This window comes from Pseudophryne corroboree, chromosome 8 (genome assembly GCF_028390025.1).
Source record: "Pseudophryne corroboree isolate aPseCor3 chromosome 8, aPseCor3.hap2, whole genome shotgun sequence".
Lineage (NCBI taxonomy): Eukaryota > Metazoa > Chordata > Amphibia > Anura > Myobatrachidae > Pseudophryne > Pseudophryne corroboree.
In genome coordinates this window covers 7,990,561-8,010,969 of record NC_086451.1, presented here as the reverse complement: position 1 = coordinate 8,010,969, position 20,409 = coordinate 7,990,561, and positions in this window count along the sequence as shown.

Genomic DNA, 20,409 nt, shown 5'->3' with positions numbered 1-20,409 from the left:
CACCTCCGTGCCTCCAAGCACCTCCGTGCCTCCAAGCACTTCCGTGCCTCCAGCACCTCCGTGCCTCCAAGCACCTCCGTGCCTCCAGCACTTCCGTGCCTCCAAGCACCTCCGTGCCTCCAGCACCTCCGTGCCTCCAAGCACCTCCGTGCCTCCAAACACTTCCGTGCCTCCAAGCACTTCCGTGCCTCCAGCACATCCGTGCCTCCAACACATCCGTGCCTCCAAGCACCTCCGTGCCCCCAAGCACCTCCGTGCCTCCGAGCACTTCCGTGCCTCCAAGCACCTCCGTGCCTCCAAGCACCTCCGTGCCTCCAACACCTCCGTGCCTCCAAGCACCTCCGTGCCTCCAGCACCTCCGTGCCTCCAGCACCTCCGTGCCTCCAAGCACCTCCGTGCCTCCAGCACCTTCGTACCTCCGTGCCTCCAAGCACCTCCGTGCCTCCCAGCACCTTCGTGATTTACCAGCACCTGTCAAGTTCTCTCTTTCAGGAGACCTTCAGCGTCCGCACGTGCCTCCTGTCCGCCGATCAGATCCTGCATGAGGAAGACTTACATCCGGCCATCTCTGCTGCGGCCCAGTTGCGGTTCCACTTCCCGGTCATCAGAAGAAACCCCGAGTCCACAACCTCCTCAAACCAGGTCAGTGATACGCGGTTATCCAAAAAAATGGCCCTACCCAGAGGCGTCACCAGGTGTGGGTACACCCGGTGCGCACTCTGCATTACAACACCCCCACCCCCCTCTTCCCACACTCACCCCGCAGGAGCCGCGGGTGGCCGAGAAGGGGGTGTGGCCTAATTTAAAGGGGCATGGCCTTGCGGGTCTCCTCTTCTTCACTCCGGGGGGTGTATCCAGCTTCCTCGGAAATGCTGGCTGCCCCCGGAGACTAGGCGGCGTGCAGTGGCGGCTCCTTTTCTGTGACAGGAAGCGAGTGCTGCAGAGGATTATCACACTGCAGCACTCGGCTCCTGTCATTGCAGAAGAGCCAGCACTTGGTGTCTCCCCTTCCGTGGGTGACACCTGGGTGCGGGCCGCACCCCCCGCACCCACCTTCTGACGCCACTGGCCCTACCGTCTCCGGACACGGCGACCCTAAAGGATCCTGTGGACCGTAAGCAGGAAACCACTTTAAAATCAATTTATGTGACTACGGGAGCCCTCCTCAGACCGGCAGTTGCGTCGGCATGGGTGGGTAGTGCAATTGCAAGTTGGGCAGATAACTTGTCATCTGACGTGGACACCCTCGACAGGGATACTGTTCTGTTAACTTTGGGTCACTTCAAGGACGGAGCGTTATACCTAAGGGAGGCTGCGAGGGATATTGGCTCTTGGGATCAAGGGCCAATGCAATGGCTATTTCAGCTAGGAGGTCGCTGTGGACCCGTCAATGGACTGGTGATGCTGACTCCAAGAGACTTATGGAGGCTCTGCCTTACAAAGGTGAAGTGTTGTTTGGAGAGGGCCTCGCGGACCTGGTTTCCACAGCTACCGCGGGTAAGTCTTCCTTTTTGCCTTTTGTTCCTCCACAGCAAAAGAAAACACGTCAGCACTAGATGCAGTCCTTTCGGTCTCATAAATTTAGAAAGGGGCGTAGATCATCTTTCCTCGCCAGAGGTAGAGGAAGAGGGAAAAGAACACCAGCTACGGCTAGTTCCCAGGAGCAAAAGTCCTCTCCGGCTTCTGCCAAATCCACCGCATGACGCTGGGGCTCCCCTGCGGGAGTCCGCGCCGGTGGGGGCACGTCTTCGCCTCTTCAGCCAGGTCTGGGTTCAGTTGGACCTGGATCCTTGGGTGCTAGGAATTGTGACCCAAGGGTACAAACTAGAGTTCGAGGACGTCCCGCCGCACCGATTTTTCAAATCGGCCTTACCAGCTTCTCTCCCAGAGAGAACAATAGTTTCAACGGCAATACAAAAGCTGTGTCAACAGCAAGTGATTATCATGGTTCCCCGGTTACAACAGGGGAAGGGGTTTTATTCAACTCTATTCGTGGCCCCGAAGCCGGACGGCTCGGTCAGACCGATTCTAAACCTAAAATCCCTAAACCTATATTTGAGGAGATTCAAATTCAAGATGGCATCTCCAGTCTGGACAGGAAGGGGGGATTTTATGGTCTCACTAGACATAAAGGATGCATACCTTCATGTCCCCATATACCCTCCTCATCAGGTGTTCCTGAGATTCGCTGTACAGGATTGTCATTATCAATTTCAGACGTTGCCGTTTGGGCTTTCCACGGCCCCGAGAATTTCACCAAGGTAATGGCAGAAATGATGGTGCTCCTGCGCAAGCAGGGGGTCACAATTATCCCGTACTTGGACGATCTCCTGATAAAAGCGAGATCAAGAGAACAATTACTGAAAAACGTGGAGCTCTCTCTGGGGGTGCTACAACAACACGGCTGGCTTCTAAATTTGCAAAAGTCGCAGTTGGTTCCGACAACTCGGCTGTCGTTCTTGGGCATGATTCTGGATACAGAAAAACAGAGGGTTTTTCTTCCACTGGAAAAAGCTCAGGAAATCGAGAACATGGTCAAGGATCTGCTAAAACCAAAAAGAGTATCGATTCATCAATGCACTCGAGTGTTGGGAAAGATGGTGGCGGCCTACGAGGCCATTCCGTTTGGCAGCTTTCATGCAAGAGCTTTTCAGTGGGACCTACTGAACAAGTGGTCAGGGTCCCATCTCCAAATGCATCGGTTGATATGCCTGTCCCCCAGGGCCAGGATCTCTCTCCTGTGGTGGCTCCAGGGGCCTCACCTTCTAGAGGGTCGCAGGTTCGGAATTCAGGATTGGGTTCTTCTGACCACGGACGCGAGCCTCCGAGGATGGGGAGCGGTCACATAGGGAATAAACTTTCAGGGAATATGGTCAAGCCAGGAGGCTTGTCTGCACATAAATGTGCTGGAATTAAGGGCCATATACAACGGCCTGAGACAGGCGGAGCATCTTCTTCGCAACCTACCGGTTCTGATCCAGTCAGACAACGTCACAGCCGTGGCGCATGTAAACCGACAAGGCGGAACAAGGAGCAGAGCAGCAATGGCAGAGGCCACCAGGATTCTTCGCTGGGCGGAAAATCACGTGAGCACCCTGTCAGCAGTATTCATTCCAGGAGTGGACAACTGGGAAGCAGACTTCGTCAGCAGACACGATCTCCATCCAGGAGAGTGGGGACTTCATCAAGAGGTCTTTGCAGAAGTGACAAGTTGCTGGGGACTCCCTCAAATAGACATGATGGCGTCACGCCTCAACAAGAAGCTTCGGACGTATTGTTCAAGGTCAAGGGACCCTCAGGCGATAGCGGTGGACGCGCTGGTAACACCATGGATGTATCAGGCGGTCTATGTGTTCCCTCCACTTCCACTCATCTCAAAAATATTGAGAATCATAAGAAGAACAAAGGTTCATACGATACTCATTGTTCCAGATTGGCCTCGAAGGGCCTGGTATCCAGATCTTCAGGAAATACACACGGAAGATCCTTGGCGTCTTCCTCTCAGAGAGAACCTGTTACAACAGGGGCCCTTTGTGTTCCAGGACTTACCGCGATTACGTTTGACGGCATGGCGGTTGAACACCAGATCCTAGCTAGGAAAGGTATTCCAGGGGAAGTCATCCCTACTCTACTTAAAGCTAGGAAGGAGGTAACGGCGAAGCATTATCACCGTATCTGGAGGAAGTATGTGTCTTGGTGTGAATCCAAGAATGCTCCTACAGAGGATTTCCAGCTGGGTCGTTTTCTCCATTTTCTACAGACAGGAGTGGATATGGGCCTGAAGTTAGGCTCCATTAAGGTGCAGATTTCGGCCTTATGAATATTCTTTCAGAAGGAATTGTCTTCTCTTCCAGAAGTGCAGACTTTTGTGAAGGGAGTGCTGCACATCCAACCTCCTGTTGTGCCCCCAGTGACACCGTGGGACCATAACGTGGTGTTACAGTTCCTTAAGTCACACTGGTTTGAACCACTTCAAACTGTTGACTTGAAATTTCTCACGTGGAAAGTGGTCATGTTATTGGCCTTGGCTTCGGCAAGGCAGGTGTCAGAATTGGCGGCTTTGTCTCACAAGAGCCCCTATCTGAGTTTTCATGTAGATAAAGCGGAATTGAGAACTCGTCCTCAATTTCTACCCGAGGTGGTTTTGTCGTTTCATATGAACCAACCTATTGTGGTGCCGGTGGCTACAGATGTCTTGGAGGATTACAAGTCCCTTGATGTGGTCAGGGCTTTAAAAATCTATGTAGCCAGAACGGCTCGTATTAGGAAAATAGAGGCACTGTTTGTCCTGTATGCGGCCAACAAGATTGGCGCGCCTGCTTCCAAGCAGACTATTGAACGCTGGATCTGTAACACGATTCAGCAGGCTCATTCTACGGCTGGATTGCCGTTACCAAAATCGGTAAAGGCCCATTCCACTAGGAAGGTGGGTTCTTCTTGGGCGGCTGCCCGAGGGGTCTCGGCATTGCAGCTTTGCCGAGCGGCTACTTGGTCGGGTTCAAACACTTTTGCAAAATTCTATAAGTTTGATACCCTGGCTGATGAGGACCTCATGTTTGCTCAATCGGTGCTGCAGAGTCATCCGCACTCTCCCGCCCGGTCTGGAGCATTGGTATAAACCCCATGGTCCTTACGGAGTCCCCAGCATCCTCTAGGACGTAAGAGAAAATAAGATTTTAAACCTACCGGTAAATCTTTTTCTCCTAGTCCGTAGAGGATGCTGGGCGCCCGTCCCAGTGCAGACTGAAATCTGCAATAATTGTACATAGTTATTGATAAGGTTACACACAGGTTGTGTTACTGTTGAAATCAGGCTTTTGCTGTTTTCTGTTGTTGTTCATACTGTTAACTGGTTTACTTATATACCATGTTGTACGGTGTGTTTGTGGTGTGAGCTGTTATGTGTCTCACCCTTGATTAACAAAATCCTTTTCCTCGAAATGTCCATCTCCTCTGGGCACAGTTCCTATAACTGGAGTCTGGAGGAGGGGCATAGAGGGAGGAGCCAGTTCACGCCCATTAAAGGTCTTAAAGTGACCATGTCTCCTGCGGAGCCCGTCTATACCCCATGGTCCTTACGGAGTCCCCAGCATCCTCTACAGACTAGGAGAAAAAGATTTACCGGTAGGTTTAAAATCTTATTCAATATTAAAGTAACGTGCACACAAATCACTTGTGGGTCGCTCAGTGACCTCACACAAAGGCCAGGTTTTCACTGGATTGTGGCACTTTAGGATTGATTAGAACGCTGGATTCTAAGTATGCAGTCAAAATGAGCTGTCACGTGCAGGTCCCTCACTCTTCCCTCATGTGCTCTTCCTTCCCTCGTAGCATCATCTCCGCCCCACAATTGCACCTAACCCCTGGGTGCTGCTTATTAGGGTATTATGACTGCTGCAGAAATGTTTATATACCACGTCCATGCCCTGCAATGTCCTGTACTATGAGGCAATTCTTTCTTCATTCTGTTTATGGACTGCGTAAGCAGCTGCAAAGCCCTTGTGGTGCCATATAAATAAAGGATAATAATAAAATCTGGAAAATGTTGACATAGTGAAAATGCCAACATTAGTGTTAGGGATACCTAAAAAATGGATGGTCTGCATTATCACCAAAGTTCACCATCTACTGTAAATAAAATCTGCTGTTCCCTATCACAGCACAGGTACAGTATGTCTGAGTAATGTATTACATTATACACAGTCAGCGGCAACAAAGTGGGTGTGGTTCGTTTTATCGACAGTATCTAGGTCGACCACTATAGGTCGACAGTCAATAGGTCGACATGGATGGAAGGTCGACAGGGTTTCTAGGTCGACATGTGCTAGGTCGACAGGTCTAAAGGTCGACATGAGGGGAAAAATATTTTGGTGTCGTTTTCTTCGTAGAGTGACCGGGATCCCAAATTAGTGCACCGCGTCCCCTCGCATGGCTCGCTTCGCTCGCCATGCTTCGGGCATGGTGCCTTCGCTCCGCTGCCGCTCGGCACACTTTACCGTTCCAATCGTAGTCCACGTGGATCGTTAAGTATGAAAAAAATCCAAAAAAAAAAATTTTTGAAAAACTCATGTCGACCTTTAGACCTGTCGACCTAGCACATGTCGACCTAGAAACCCTGTCGACCTTCCATCCATGTCGACCTAGTGACTGTCGACCTATAGTGGTCGACCTAAACATTGTCGACCTAGACACTGTCGATCTTCAGACCGGATCCCCAACAAAGTATAGAGAGAAGAAATAACTGTAGGTGAAACAACAGCGCCATCAAGTGGCAGGCCAAGAGTATATCACCCTTATTATAATATCAAGAGTATTTTTTTATTATTATTATTCTTTATATGGCGCCACAAGGGTTCCGCAGCGCCCAATTAGAGTACATATGCACATAATCAAAACAGGAAAACAGTGACTTACAGTTGAAGACAATATAGGACAAGTACAGGGTAACTAAGCATAACTACACCAGTAGACGACATTGAGATAAGTATCAAGGTGGCAGAGAACTGCAGGATTTGGGCGGTTGAGGATTATTAAAGTAAGAAAAGGATAAGCACATGAGGGAAGAGGGCCCTACTCGTGAGAGCTTACATTCTAAAGGGGAGGGGTGGACAGACAGGGGTGACACAGATGGGGTACATAGCGTGGAACAGAGGGTTAGGATGAGAGACGGCTGGGTTTGGTGAAGAAGTGGGTCTTGAGAGCCCGTTTGAAGTTCTGTAGAGAGGTGGAGAGTCTGAGGGGGAGAGGTAGGGAATTCCAGAGTAAGGGAGCAGCACATGAAAAATCTTGGAGGTAGGAGTGGGAGGAAGTAATCAGAGGACAGGAGAGACAGCGTGCATTAGTAGAGCGAAGAGGACGGGTGGGAGTGTAGAGGGAGATAAGGTCAGAGATGTAGATGGGAGAGGAGTGGGTGAGGGCTTTGTAAGTGAGTGTGAGAAGTTTGAATTGGATTCTGAAAGGGAAGGGAAGCCAGTGAAGGGCTTGTAGGAGAGGAGAGGTGGATGTAGTGCGTTTGGTGAGGAAGATGAGCCGTGCAGCAGCATTGAGGATAGATTGGAGTGGAGACAGGTAATTGTCAGGGAGGCCAGTTAGGAGGACATTACAGTAATCCAGTCTGGAAATAATCAGTGAGTGAATAATGATCTTAGTGGCATCCTGGGTGAGAAAGGGTCTGATCCTGGAAATATTTTTGAGATGAAAACGGCAGGTTTGTGAGAGGTGCTGAATGTGTGGTTTGAAGGAGAGGGAGGAGTCAAGGATCACACCAAGACAGCGTACTTGGGGGCTAGAGGAGATAGTAGTGCCATCAATAGATGAGATTGGACATGTTGAGTTTAAGAAAGCGCTGGGACATCCAGGAGGAGAAAGTAGAGACAGTTGGAGGTATGAGTGAGGAGAGCCATGGAGAGATCAGGGGAGGAGAGGTAGATTTGATTGTCATCAACATAGAGATGATATTGGAAGTTAAAAGAACTAATGAGTTCACCTAAAGAGGACGTATAGATAAAAGGAGAGGACCAAGAACAGAACCTTGGGAGATACCCAACAGTTAGTAGAAGTGGGGGGGAGGTGGAGTCATGAGAGGAGACAGAGAAGGAACGATCAGAGAGATAGGACAGCCAGGAGAGGGCAGTATCGCGTAGACCAAGAGAGTGAAGGATTTGCAGGAGAGGGTGGTCCACAGTGTCAAAAGCAGCAGAGAGGTCAAGAAGAATAAGCAGAGAGTAGTGGCCCTTAGCTTTGGCTGCATGGAGGTGATTGCAGACTTTTGTGAGGGCAGTTTCAGTGGAGTGGAGAGGACGGAAACCAGACTGGAATGGGTCATGCAGTGAGTGAGAGGAAAGAAAGGCAGTGAGGCGATTATAGACAATGCGCTCAAGGAGTTTGGAGGCAAAAGGGAGGAGAGAGATGGGTCGGTAGTAGGAGAGGGTGTTAGGATCAAGGGTAGACTTTTTAAGAATAGGGGAGACAAGAGCATGCTTGAAGGCAGCGGGGACAGTGCCTGATGAGAGGAAGAGATTGAGAAGGTGGGCAAGATGGGAACAGGCAGAAGGAGAGAGGTAGCGGAGGAGGTGGGAGGGCATAGGGTCAAGTGAGGAGGTGGTGTGGCGGGAGGAACGGATGAGGGCCATGATTTCCTCTCCAGATGCATGGGAGAAAGATGTCAGAGTTGGTAAGAGGGAAGGGGAGGGGTGGCAAAGGATGGGTGGTGGCTGGTTGCTGGTCTGGTGGGATGTGATGTCCTGACGTATAGAGTCAATCTTGGATGTGAAATAAGTGGCAAAGTCAAGAGCAGACAATGAGGAAGGGAGAGGAGGTGGTGGTGGGCAGAGGAGGAAGTTAACAGTGGCAAAGAGGCGCTGGGGGTTGGAAGACTGGGTAGATATGAGGATTTTGAAGTATGATTGTTTAGCGAGGGAAAGGGCAGCACTGAAGGATGAGAGCATAAGTGTGAAATGGAGGAGGTCTGCCTTAGAGCGTAATTTCCTCCAGTGTCGCTCAGCAGTACGTGAGCATTTTTGCAGATACAGTATCTGGTGCATTTGGTGTGCCAGGGTTGAGGTGTTGATCTGCGAGGGTGAATAGTGGTTGGTGGAGGGACAGAATCAAGAGCAGAAGTAAGGGATGCATTGTATAGGGATGTGGCTTGTTCAGGGCATGTTAGAGAGAGAAGAGGAGAGAGAAGTGAATCACAGAGAGGAAAGGAATGTGGTGTCAATAGCCTCAATGTTACGCTTAGTGATGGTAGCCTTAGGAGGTAGAGATGGGGAAGCAGATAGATAAGTTGAAAGAGATCAGGTGGTCATAGAGGGGAAAAGGGGAGTTGGAGAAATCAGAAATATCACAGCAGTGAGTGAAGACCAGAGGCCTCCAGCAGAGAGAGCAGCAGGAGAAGTGTCGGAGGGGGTAATCCAGGTGTCAGTAATGGCTAGGAGATACAGGGAGTTGGAAATGAAAAGGTTATCAGTAGGGGCCAGATTGTTACAAACAGAACTGGCATTCCAGAGGGCACAGGATAGGGGGTAGAAGTTTGTGGGAGATGTGAATGAGATTATCAGGGTTGCTGTAGTGTTGAGGTAAGACTAATTTGGAAGGAGGGGGTATAGAGGGTGTAATGATGGTGTTGGGTACTTGGCTAGGAAGGGAGACTGCAAGAGTGAGGCAGGGAGGGAGTGTAGTAGGATAGTGGTGGAGGAGAGGTGACGGGCAGAGCAGGGAGACTGTAGGAGTGAGTGGTGGGGTAGAGACCCTGTGAGGGGGCAGAAGTAGATTGCAGGGGGGAAACAGAAGAGGAGGGGAAGAGAGGGAGAGGGGAGGAGAGAGGATGAGATGTAGGAGACTGGGAGAGAAGGATAGAGGTGGTACCAGGGGATTAGGAAGACAAGGATTAATGGGGGATGTTGCCAGCCTGGCTATAGTGTGGATGGGGTAAATAGTGGTAGTAAAATGAGAATAGGAGGAGTGGTGGCTGAATGAGAGAGCAGAGGAACTGCAGAAATAAAGACGATTTGCAAGTATTTAAAATGTGGTTAATGTCTACAGGTTAACAGTAAGGCAAATGTTCTGCTGATGTAACATGGGAAATTACACAGTGTTAGCAAACAGCAAGTCGGTGTTCCTTCATTATCTATGCTTCTTGGTGCAAAATTGGTGTTTCAGGAATTTGTAGGGTCCGATTAAAAATTGCATTACAGGTGTTTTTTTTTTTTTGCAGAAAGTGATTGTATAGTTTCCTGAGTCAGCGAGGATTGGAGAATATTAGAAGTGAACATACATTTGTAGTTGGGATGCAGTCCAAGTAGTGGTGGCTTTTGAAGGATGATTTGCATTTGTTTGTTGTTACATTTCAGTTTCCATCCAGTTTAAGTCCAGGATAAGTCACAGACATTTTAATTATTTATATAGCGCAGACATATTCCCACCGAGCATTATAGAGTATTTTTGTCAGTCACATCAGTCTGCTCCATGGGGATCTTACACTCTATATTCCCTACCACATGTAAATACACACACACTAGGATTAATGTTTGTTGTCAGAAGCCAACTAACCTGGGCAGCGTGGATGGTGTAATTTATTCATTACCAGTTATTTATAGAGCGCACACATATTCCGCAGCGCTGTACAGAGAGTATTTGGTCATTCACATCAGTCCCTGCCCCAGTTGAGCTTACACTCTATATCCCCTACCACATGTACACACACTCACATTCACACTAGGGTTAATTTTGTTGGGATCCAATTAACCCACCAGTATATTATTGGAGTATGGGAGGAAACCGGAGTACCCGGAGGACATCCACGCAAGTACAGGGAGAATATACAAACTCCACACAGTTTGAGTCATGGTGGGAATTGAACCCATGACCTCAGTGCTGTGAGGCAGTAAACTAAAGTCACATGCTGGGGGTACACCCAGCACAGGGCAAAGGCCGCCCACCATGTCTGGCGCTGCCCCACGATGCGTTCGCATCAAACAGAGGTAGACCCTTTCCTATGCGGCATGGCTGTGTATGCAGGCGGTCCGGCGCCATGTTTCTACTCGCAGGAAACACGGGCGACGTCATCAAGCCGTCCCAAAAACGTCCATTTCATGCTTTCCTCCCCAACGCAGCGTCACCGCCCCCTGACGCTCGTTGCCTGTCAGTCATGACGCGATTGCATCTTTCCTGGATGTGATCGCATCATGACACCTCGCGCACTGTGGCGGCTGTGTGCGCGCAGAGCATCTGTTTTTGTAGACACAACTTAGACTGGGTCTAAATAAGGCCCATAGAATGTGACGGCAGGTAAGAACCACTTGGCCCATCTAGTCTGCCCCTTTTTAACCTTATGGTAACCTCAAAACCTATGAGAAAGAATTTTTTTATCATATGAGCATCTTCTCATAGTTGTGTACACCAGGGCAGAGCGGGGAAGTGTAGGTAGGGAACCGGTGACTCTCCAGGTGTTGAGGACCATTATGTCCGTGCGTGAACGGAGGCAGAACCACAAGGAGTAAACCACAGCCAGTCCCGCCCATTACTCCAGACAATAGTCAATACCCCTGCTGGAGCCCTAGGCAGTCGCCTACATGGCCTATGCCCAGGGTTGTCACTGGTGCTAACGGCCTGGTCTCTTCTCACCCTTAGTCGGTGATGGTCAGATTATTTATTTTGTAATAAATTAGGCTTTTTTTTAAGGCGGCGTATGTAAATCATTTATGTAAGAAATAATCAATTCTAACTGTATAATAGACAGGAGCCTTAAGGTGATTATGCAGCAACCACCAAAGTTGTATCTGGGGGGAGGGGGCATTGATTTAAAACCCAGATGTCCAATGTGCAGTTGTGTATGATAGGTCGACGGTTATAATGATGACATTCTTCATTTAGATAGTGATGAACCGTTGATATGTTAGAATGACAAAATATCATCTGTGCTGACCCGGCGGTTACTTACCTGCTCCCAACACCTACAGCGGCGTCTTCCGGGTACCGGTGGCCGTGTCACTTCTGGGTCAAACCTCCCATGTTCTAGTATTTCTCCCCGATCCCTAACCATACCTCTCCCTCTAGTGCCTAACCGTAATGTCAACATTCTGACAATGGTGATATTTCATCTGTTGACAGTCTGAGAATGCCGACATGTTGCCTGGCATCAGTTTAACAATGCTGACATAACAACTGTCAATACTGTAACTGTTCACTACATCCCGTTGTGGGAGGCTCTGACCTTTTCAGTGCAGGTCATCGCTACCTGGGACCCCCTCTGTACATACAGCCACAATTATGAGGGTCTTTCCGAGCTGATCGCTCGCTAGCTAGCTACTTCTTGCAGCGCTGCGATCAGATATTAGCTGTGCAAGTGTGCGAACGCCAGGACTTACTCAGCCGCTGCGATCACTTCAGCCTGTCCGGTCCCGGAATTGACGTCAGACACCCGCCCTGCAAACACTTGGACACGCCTGCGTTTTTCCAACCACTCCCTGAAAACGGTCAGATGACACCCACAAACGCCTTCTTCCTGTCACTCTCCTTGTGATCGGCTGTGCAAATGGATTCTTCGTTAAAACCATCGCTGAGCGACGATCCGCTTTGTACCCATACGACGCGCCTGCGCATTGCGGTGCATACGCATGTGCAGTTTTGACCCGTTCACAGCGTAGCAAAAAAACCTAGCGTGCGATCTGGTCGGAATGACCCCCTATATTCCGTGTACTTTCTAGTCCAGTTTGTTCCCCCTGCTCTTTCCCACAGTGCGCAGTCCTGCTCGCACATTCCATTTTACCGCTTTTGTACCATCTACACATTTTCACCAGTACAGCGGGACTACAGCCCAGACCCACTACGTCCGCCATGTGGCAGAATGTACGTAGACACTGCCCACTAATATAAAATGTGTACTGTATAAATCTATACAACCACTATACGGTACCAAGGCTGTATCCGACCATGGCGGGGCTTGGAGGACCTCGCTGATCATGCAATCGGTAGTTGCGACGACCAGTGATATAAATATTATTGTGACACCAAGAAGAGCTCTGTGTCCGGGTCCTTGATGGAACACTCGACGACGGGCAAAGGGATATAAAAATAAAAATGCACAATGTGTAGTAATGTTGTGTACACTAGAACAAATTAAAACTTCACCAATCTCATCTCACTTACAATGTGAGTCGTCAGATGGTGTATATAAAGGTATCTTTTATCGTTATTTGAAAAAGAGTTCTTCTCGTGAACACACCTCACTTACATAAAGACAGGTGTCTGAACTCATATCAAGGTATCTTTTTAACCATAGCCGAATTTTTCACAAAAAGATGATGACCGTTTCTTTCAATAAGCGTACCTAACACTCACTCTGACAGCTGCGTGTCTCCTCACATAACGGTTTCTTTACAAAGGTTCCATCCAGGGATAGTAAAAGAATGTACATTTTTTCAAAGATAAAAAAACAACAAAATAAAATATAAAAGGCTTGACTCAGCGTAAAAGTCAGACTCCGAGGGAGGCGAGTACCATCTTGAAACAAAAAGTGGCCAACTTGTAGAAGTCCCAATAAAACAAAGTCTTACCTTCCCTCAGATTCAATTGACAAGTCCACTGATGCAATGCCCCCTCCTAGCCAACGCGTTTCGAGTCAAGGGACTCTTTTTCAAGGCATGAGGGTCCATGACAATAGGTTTCCCTATTTATAGTAGGTGGAATTGAGTCACTTCCGGTCATGTGACTGGAACCGGAAGTATAAAATAATTAAACAAATACATAAAAGATGGATAGACTTACTACCATAATACAGAGGTAGCTGATATAAAAACTAGACTCTTTCAGACAAAAGCTACTAGCATTGTTATTTGGGAGTCCTGATCGTGATAGTTCTCATAACGAGGACAAATACCGGAAAAAACGGAAGTTGAGTCCCGCTCGGAATTATGGGTAATGTAGTCCTCAATAAGGCAAATGGCGACGAAGGCGGAAGTTAAATCCCGCTCGGGATTATGGGAGGTGTAGTCTCTGGCTGTAGTCTTTTAGGAGCTGAACACGGCGGAGACGGAAGTTAGGTCCCGCCGGGGTTTTTGGGTGATGTAGTTTGCTGGAATACTCACGAGCCGCGTCGCTGGGGATTGTGGTCTATGAAGTCCGTGGAGAGGCCATCTTGGTAGTTCTAAACGGACATTCATAGCTTGCAGTGGGTGAAATTAACAGCCGTAGTCCCGTTCTTGATATCTAATTAGATTATCCCCCATTTTTCCAAGCTCAAAGCTGCTGAAAGAAAACAGGGGTATGAGATTACTATTCTAACATATTCTAACGAAGATATAAGATTTAATAAAGATGCACATTTGCAATGAATCTATTTGTGAATGGCAGAAATAATAAAAAATAATGAAATAATGTTGTGACGTGATCCCATAGGATTTCATGTAAATAGGTGATTAACACCATCTATCAGCGAATGCCCATAAAGAAGGATAGAAGATGTAGTAACTATCTTGACGATAAATCATGATATCTATTGTGCTTCTCTGACAATAGTTAGAGAAACCATTTGAGTTCAAAGTCATGGTTTAGTCCACCAGGGGTAAGAGTATTGAGTGAAAATATGGTTTTCATCTCGGAAATTGCAAGATTCTTATCAATGTTCTTATCTCTCCAAGTGGATCTGATATGTTTAATTCCAATAAATTTCTTTATGTGCTGAATAGAACAATCGTGTTTCATTTTAAAGTGATTGGAGAGATGGTGGGTCTCTATTCCTTTTTTAACGTTTCGCAGATGCTCTCCTATTCTTATCTTGAGCGGTCTTGTAGTTCTGCCAATGTAGTTGAGGCCACAGGAACATTCAGTTAGGTAAATCACATTAGCTGTGTGACAGGTGATAAAATCCCTAATTTTGAAGGTGACATCATTAACGGTTACTTCGCAGTGTTTGCTGGTAGGGTCTTTGATATTTTTGCATCCGATGCACAACCCGCACCTGTGGAAGCCTTTAGTTCTAATCAAGTTGCGAGTGGGCATAGGCAAAGCACTCCTTACTAGATGGTTCTTTAAATTTCTGGATTTCCTATACACAAAAGTTTTTTTTTTTTGGTATTATATTGGTAAGGATGGGGTCTTTAGTTAGAAGATACCAGTTCTTCCTGATGATTTTCTCAATTTGTTTATGCTGAGCGTCATATTGAGATATGAAAGCCCACTTGAGCTTGGCTGGCTTGATTTCCTGTCTTCTTAGCTGGATTGGATGATAGTAGAGATGTACGATCCATTGTCTCCACTTCACTGATGACTTGATTCAGGTCCTCTTCATTATATCCTTTCCCGAGGAAGTTCTTCTTCATTTGGAGTGACTGTTGTTTAAAGACCTGATGATTAATGCAGTTCCTGCGTACTCTTAGAAATTGGCTCTTTGGAACCCCTTTTAGCCATAAAGCGTGATGTTGACTATCTATGGGAATGTATGTATTTACGTCACTTGGTTTCTGATAGATCTTGGTATTTAAAATATTATTTTCCTGATATATAGTCAAATCCAGGAAGTTGACCTCTGTATTATGGTAGTAAGTCTATCCATCTTTTATGTATTTGTTTAATTATTTTATACTTCCGGTATCGGTCACATGACCGGAAGTGACTCAATTCCACCTACTATAAATAGGGAAACCTATTGTCATGGACCCTCATGCCTTGAAAAAGAGTCCCTTGACTCGAAACGCGTTGGCCAGGAGGGGGCATTGCATCAGCGGACTTGTCAATTGAATCTGAGGGAAGGTAAGACCTTGTCTTATTTGTTTTATTGGGACTTCTACAAGTTGGCCACTTTTTGTTCCAAGACGGTACTCACCTTCCTCGGAGTCTGACTTTTACGCTGAGTCAAGCCTTTTATATTTTATTTTGTTGTTGTTTTTTATCTTTGAATAAATGTTCATTCTTTTACTATCCCTGGATGGAACCTTTTTAAAGAAACCGTTATGTGAGGAGACACGCAGCTGTCATAGTGAGTGTTAGGTACGCTTATTGAAAGAAACTGTCATCTTTTTGTGAAAAATTCGGCTATGGTTAAAAAGATACCTTGATATGAGTTCAGACACCTGTCTTTATGTAAGTCAGGTGTATTCACGAGAAGAACTCTTTTTCAAATAACGATAAAAGATACCTTTATATACACCATCTGACAACTCACATTGTAAGTGAGGTACGCCAGATGAGATTGGTGAAGTTTTAATTCGTTCTAGTGTACACAACATTACTACACATTGTGCATTTTTATATCCCTTTGCCCATCGTCGAGTGTTCCATCAAGGACCCGGACACAGAGCTCTTCCGGTCACCCATTGGGATACACAGAGCACAGCTACGTACTCCCACTCCCTCACATTTTCCACCTTTGCATGAACGATAGCGCCATCTAGTCCACAAAATCACTTTCTTCTGTCTAAATTTTTGGATCCTTTTGGGATAGGTCCAATATTGGATTTAGAAGGCAGCAATCGGTAGACAAAAAGCGCCCCGAAGGATTTCATTTTTTCTGCAGCATTATTGTGACACCATCTACCGAAGAAGCAAAAACATGATGTTCTTTGTCCCAGTGAGCTGGCTCCGCGCTGTGTGTGTATTGCTGACATGGGCCCAGTCATACATACTGCAGGGGTATTTATATATCAGGGGGCAGGAGACATTTCCCTCCGCTCTCCTGGAAAAGCCGCCTCTCCAGTAATGCAGTGAATGCTGGATTTATCTGGACTTTGCTCCATCATGCCTCATCAGGATGTAAATCATTTATCTGTGTCAGCTGGAACTGGAACCGGCTTCTCAGCATTCCTGAGCAGTCGTGCTTTGTCCTATAATGCAAAGCAAACAACAGGAGACTCTCGCCCTGAAGGCACAGGCCCTGCACACAGGCCGCAAACAACAGGAGACTCTCGCCCTGAAATCACAGGGCCTGCACACAGGCCGCAAACAGGAGACTCTCGCCCTGAAGGCACAGGCCCTGCGCACAGGCCGCAAACAACAGGAGACTCTCGCCCTGAAATCACAGGGCCCTGCGCACAGGCCGCAAACAACAGGAGACTCTCGCCCTGAAATCACAGGGCCTGCGCACAGGCCGCAAACAACAGGAGACTCTCGCCCTGAAATCACAGGGCCTGCGCACAGGCCGCAAACAACAGGAGACTCTCGCCCTGAAATCACAGGGCCTGCGCACAGGCCGCAAACAACAGGAGACTCTCGCCCTGAAATCACAGGGCCTGCGCACAGGCCGCAAACAGGAGACTCTCGCCCTGAAGGCACAGGCCCTGCGCACAGACCGCAAACAACAGGAGACTCTCGCCCTGAAATCACAGGGCCTGCGCACAGGCCGCAAACAGGAGACTCTCGCCCTGAAGGCACAGGCCCTGCGCACAGGCCGCAAACAACAGGAGACTCTCGCCCTGAAGGCACAGGCCCTGCGCACAGGCCGCAAACAACAGGAGACTCTCGCCCTGAAATCACAGGGCCTGCGCACAGGCCGAAAACAGGAGACTCTCGCCCTGAAGGCACAGGCCCTGCGCACAGACCGCAAACAACAGGAGACTCTCGCCCTGAAATCACAGGGCCTGCGCACAGGCCGCAAACAGGAGACTCTCGCCCTGAAGGCACAGGCCCTGCGCACAGGCCGCAAACAACAGGAGACTCTCGCCCTGAAGGCACAGGCCCTGCGCACAGGCCGCAAACAACAGGAGACTCTCGCCCTGAAATCACAGGGCCTGCGCACAGGCCGAAAACAACAGGAGACTCTCGCCCTGAAGGCACAGGGCCTGCGCACAGGCCGCAAAGAACAGGAGACTCTCGCCCTGAAGGCACAGGGTCTGCACACAGGCCGCAAACAGGAGACTCTCGCCCTGAAATCACAGGGCCTGCGCACAGGCCGCAAACAACAGGAGACTCTCGCCCTGAAGGCACAGGCCCTGCGCACAGGCCGCAAACAGGAGACTCTCGCCCTGAAGGCACAGGCCCTGCGCACAGGCCGCAAACAACAGGAGACTCTCGCCCTGAAGGCACAGGCCCTGCGCACAGGCCGCAAACGACAGGAGACTCTCGCCCTGAAGGCACAGGCCCTGCGCACAGGCCGCAAACAACAGGAGACTCTCGCCCTGAAGGCACAGGCCCTGCGCACAGGCCGCAAACAACAGGAGACTCTCGCCCTGAAATCACAGGGCCTGCGCACAGGCCGAAAACAACAGGAGACTCTCGCCCTGAAGGCACAGGCCCTGCGCACAGGCCGCAAACAACAGGAGACTCTCGCCCTGAAATCACAGGGCCTGCGCACAGGCCGAAAACAACAGGAGACTCTCGCCCTGAAGGCACAGGGCCTGCGCACAGGCCGCAAAGAACAGGAGACTCTCGCCCTGAAGGCACAGGGTCTGCACACAGGCCGCAAACAGGAGACTCTCGCCCTGAAATCACAGGGCCTGCGCACAGGCCGCAAACAACAGGAGACTCTCGCCCTGAAGGCACAGGCACTGCGCACAGGCCGCAGACAACAGGAGACTCTCGCCCTGAAGGCACACAGGCAGATTCTGCCGCTTCAGCCGCCTATATGGTTTACAAATAATGATGTCCAAAACCCCTGGGCAATTTTCTTACGAGTTTTTGTTTCTGAACTGTCCTACGATGATGGCTCTAAAAATACAGAAATTGCTTTTTCAATCTACGTTAATCTAGGTTAAATAAAACAAAATGTGAAAAAAAAAAAAAAAAGGCAATACGGTAAAAAACTGCTTTTCCCCCCCACTACATTTCTGACAAAAATATATATTTTTTAAAAACACACTTACAGCTCACACGGCCGTCAGCCTGCCCCAGAAGCGCCAGCTTATACGCATCAGCCGCCCTATGCGTGGAAAGCTCAATATCAGTAGATAGGTCAATAAAATAAATGACACCAGACTGATGGGACAAAAACCCAAAACAGCTCAAGCTGAAGATACATTAATAAACACACATTAGATGGTGGTGTAAACAGTGATCTCAGCAACCAATCAGCTTGCCGCTTTCATTACACTGTGGATAACCAATTGGTTACTATGGGTTACAGAACACTGTGACACTTGAAGACATTAGAGAAGTGCGTAAGCAGCTCTCTCAGGGGCAATTGGTATTTCGCCCCTGAAATAGAAACAGAAAAACCAAAAAAATGAGAAAGCGCTATTCACATTTGATGTGGATTTTATTTTTCCTTAATTAACAATTTCCGCTAAAAGCACATTATATATATTCAAATGCCGGCCGGCTATGCACAGACAATAAAAATAAAAATATTACAATAAACTTAGTATTAATGTTCTGGATATATCCTTTCACCTGTGTATTATGAATACAATGACTCTGATTTATGGTCTGTCTATATTATGACAGAAATTTACATGCATACAATGTATCCACCTTGTAATCTTCTCATATTAGTATATTGTTACTATTATAGCCAGGCAAGTGTAGGACGTGTGCCTTTGTAACAATATTAAACCATGCTGATATCCATGGATCCCGGGTTAATGGAGTACATTTGTTCACAGTGAATTTTGCCAATCTTGTGGTGGGTTTGTTTAAAGATGTTAATTGCAGTTCATGAATAAAGTTAATACATATATGGTGATTATACCACTGTGTACATATTGAATGAAAGTACCGTGCAGATGCCTCTGTTCAACCGCAATGATTATAATGCTCCTCCTGGCTGGTGTTCCGCAAATGCCTTTGGTTGGAGTTGAACGGCTTTTATCCACGGTATACTCTCTTTTTCCTCCCGGCCGGTAAGCCCTGTCCTCGGCCTTATCCGGAGTCCGTGAGCGGGTATGTTGAGAGTTTCTCCTCTCCACAAGGACTATGCTCAGTTTTTCCTCCCGGCCGGTAAGCACTCCCCTCGGCCTTATCCGGAGTCTGTGAGCGGGTGATGGTGAAAGTTTCTCCTCTCCACAAGGACTGTGCTCAGCTGGCTAGCTGGTGAACTCGGTCTACAGTGCAGTGTGACCGGAGATGCTGACAGACGCGTTTCTCCGCCTATCCTAATAACATGCACACTATGTTGTTTTTATATATATTATATATGTATATTTAAACTATTTCCTAGGCAATTTATAAAGTAATAATGAATGTTATTAGGATAGAGACTTATGCCTGTGGAGAGAGGGAATGATTAGTAAATTGAATGCACATGGATTGATTAATTGAATGGCTATTTAAAAAGGAGTAGTTAGAGGAGAAAGTTCATGACACTGAGGAAGCCGCCGATACCTGCAAGTAGGCGGAGAAACGCGTCTGTCAGCATCTCCGGTCACACTGCACTGTAGACCGAGTTCACCAGCTAGCCAGCTGAGCACAGTCCTTGTGGAGAGGAGAAACTTTCACCATCACCCGCTCACAGACTCCGGATAAGGCCGAGGGGAGTGCTTACCGGCCGGGAGGAAAAACTGAGCATAGTCCTTGTGGAGAGGAGAAACTCTCAACATACCCGCTCACGGACTCCGGATAAGGCCGAGGACAGGGCTTACCGGCCGGGAGGAAAAAGAGAGTATACCGTGGATAAAAGCCGTTCAACTCCAACCAAAGGCATTTGCGGAACACCAGCCAGGAGGAGCATTATAATCATTGCGGTTGAACAGAGGCATCTGCACGGTACTTTCATTCAATATGTACACAGTGGTATAATCACCATATATGTATTAACTTTATTCATGAACTGCAATTAACATCTTTAAACAAACCCACCACAAGATTGGCAAAATTCACTGTGAACACATGTACTCCATTAACCCGGGATCCATGGATATCAGCATGGTTTAATATTGTTACAAAGGCACACGTCCTACACTTGCCTGGCTATAATAGTAACAATATACTAATATGAGAAGATTACAAGGTGGATACATTGTATGCATGTCAATTTCTGTCATA